Source organism: Etheostoma spectabile, chromosome 10 (assembly GCF_008692095.1).
Source record: "Etheostoma spectabile isolate EspeVRDwgs_2016 chromosome 10, UIUC_Espe_1.0, whole genome shotgun sequence".
Taxonomy (NCBI): Eukaryota; Metazoa; Chordata; class Actinopteri; order Perciformes; family Percidae; genus Etheostoma; species Etheostoma spectabile.
Window position 1 is genome coordinate 8,034,954 of NC_045742.1, and position 2,641 is coordinate 8,037,594.

Here is a 2,641-nt window from a genome sequence, read left to right on the forward strand (position 1 = left end):
TGTGTTTGATTGCTAGCTTGTAGCCAGTAGTGAAAAAACTCCGTTAAGTAGGTCCATTTTTACTGTGTTGATGTTACAGTAGTCTCTCGTTAGCATCTTGAATGCTACTTGTCACGAAGTGACGCATGCGCAACTCACAGCTTCACTCGTCAAGTGACGCATGCGCCACTCAAATCTGCACTCACATTGGGGAGTGACAGTGAACATAGACTGTATATTATTCAGTCTATGGTTACAGTCTCTGGTTGGGAATCTGTCATGTATCAGTGGCTTTGTGATACAAATGAGCTGGCAAGGATAACAAAACAACCAGGTGCTAGATAATGTAGCAGCCGCCTATACCAGACTATTGTTTAAAATCAGAACACTTCTAAACACTTAGAAAATAACTGTATAAACCTAGTGAATTAAGTCAGAATTATTTTGTGGGTAGTCAATTATTCTGTATGATACACAATTTTGTCATGAAATGTCATGAATTATAAAACTGCACTGTTAAAAAAAAGCGCTAACTAGCTAATTAGACATGAAATGTTAGCCACAAAATGTCATACTGGTGGGGTCGAGGAAGTGTTTTGTTTAGCTTATAATCATTAGTAACAGTGTGGTCAATTTCTAACATTACTTAAACACGTTTAGCTGTGTTGGATAGCAAATCATGCTAAATGTTACATGCTCATGTCTGAGCATGTTGTAGCTGTTAAGAGCTGCTAATTGAACGGCCATAGACTGTTGCATTATGGTTTCCATCCAACAGAGGCAGCACTGACCAGGAAATGAGCAGAGAAAAAAAAATTGCCTACCATCTTGCATTTTATCATAGATATATATAATGACATCACATTTAATATCAGCCATTGGGCATTTTTATAGCAGTCATTTTGACATGTCACTGCAGTAATGACACATTGAATTAATATTAGCCTACCAAGTATTGCATCCCATTGACGGGAGCCAGTTGCAATTGTGCATGATGGCTCATTGATAGCTCAAGGGGAAAATGCATCAACAACATTGATTTCAACTGGCAGTCAAATGTCTGCTCTCAGAAAGTTCTGTTGACTTAATTGGAAATCACCTTAACCTTATCGGAGTAAGTTTTGCTTAATTTGACTGACACCCCTTTGTTTTTCTCCTATTAGATTCCTAAGAAGTTAACTTTCCCTCTGGTGAGTTTGTATTTTCAATATTCGTCCATTAAAGAACTTAATGTGTATTGTAACTTAAATGAGTGGGTCGACTAGACAGCTCTTATAACATCCAATAATTCGTACATGTCTGCAGGATGGCCTTTGTCGATGGCAGTTTTCTCTGGTTGCCCTCATTCACACCAGAGCGCTCCAACTTAACCGATTCAGCTGAAACCTGACTGTTGGCAGCTTGGGGTCAGGATGACTTTTCTTCAGGGTTTCATTCACTGCGGAGATGCAGGGAAACCAAGTAAGTATTTGTTGCTTTTGCTTTTAGTAGATGTTGCTGCTTGTGCTTTTAGTAGAGGTCTTGGCTCAGGACAGTATTTTTGTGCTTGGCAAATGTCAGCAAGCTGACTAAGCTGCCCTTGTTGCTTAATGTTTCTCTGTCCAGTTTCTGCTTTTCTGCTGTGTTGCATTACAAAGACTCAGTTTGTTACATTTGTTGCAGTCTTTATGGCTGTTCTGCAGATCTGCTTGTAGTATCAAGCTATCCACCTATGACTATTTTCAAGGGTATTGATTGGGGGGGGGGGGATAAATCATATACCATCCAAGCTCTTTTATTTGTTTTCTGTTTGGCACTGCATTCTTTCATGATATTGATGACTGAAGTGAAGTATAAATATTCATATTTGAATATGTAAAGTCTTTTTTTATACCTACAGTATATGCTAATTTTGTCATAGTTATCCCTCCTTTTGTTGCCATTATTTGGGTTTTTTCCTAATGTCTCCCTGCAAACCAGTTAGAGGACAGTATTCTGTATTGGTATAGGGAAATAAATGCATTCTTTCTGTGTAATATTGACATAATGGAAATTATGTCTATTTTCATTTATACAATTTATTAATACATTGATTCACAAAGTATTGGTTGTATGTGCTTTGCTGTTCTTTATTGGATCTAACAGCTACTTGCAAATTTTTTAGTTTTTTAGGGAAGTGAGAGCACCTTAACTGCCTCTAATAGCAACATGCATTGCATGCATAAGTTATAGAATGTTTTTCTTGTATTAGTATTTTGCAACATGTTCATTTGAGAATATGTCTGCCCGATAACTGAGCTACAGCTCGCTGCTTGCATTGTGAAGTTTTCACAAGAGAGTAGAGCTTAACTGTATGACCAGAATAATCAGACACTGTTAACAAAGTACATCAAAACTAAAGAGAACTGAAAGTCCAAATAGATGTGTCCCTATTCAGAGGCGGAATCATCCAAAGGATGTGTTCCACAAAGGTTTGTCCCTCAGAAGATCTGAAGTCTAAATTGAGCCTGCACCTTTTTTCCAAAATGAGATGGTCTAACGAAGACCAAAACTAATTGGACATTCAGGCAGCTGTCCTCATCAACTCAAAAAGTAGAAGTTTAAGTTGATTATCAGACAGTTGGTCTCAAGCGAACAGAGTAGTTATTTGGGGTAATAATTTAAAAAATATGGAGAAAAAAAA

General features: G+C 37.5%; 1 long non-coding RNA gene across 1 annotated transcript in view; it reads right to left on the minus strand.

The window, feature by feature from the left end:
• Nucleotides 1-2,641, minus strand: part of LOC116696537 (uncharacterized) — a 376,836-nt gene that overhangs the window by 238,319 nt on the left and 135,876 nt on the right. The gene's annotated exons all lie outside the window — the stretch shown is intronic.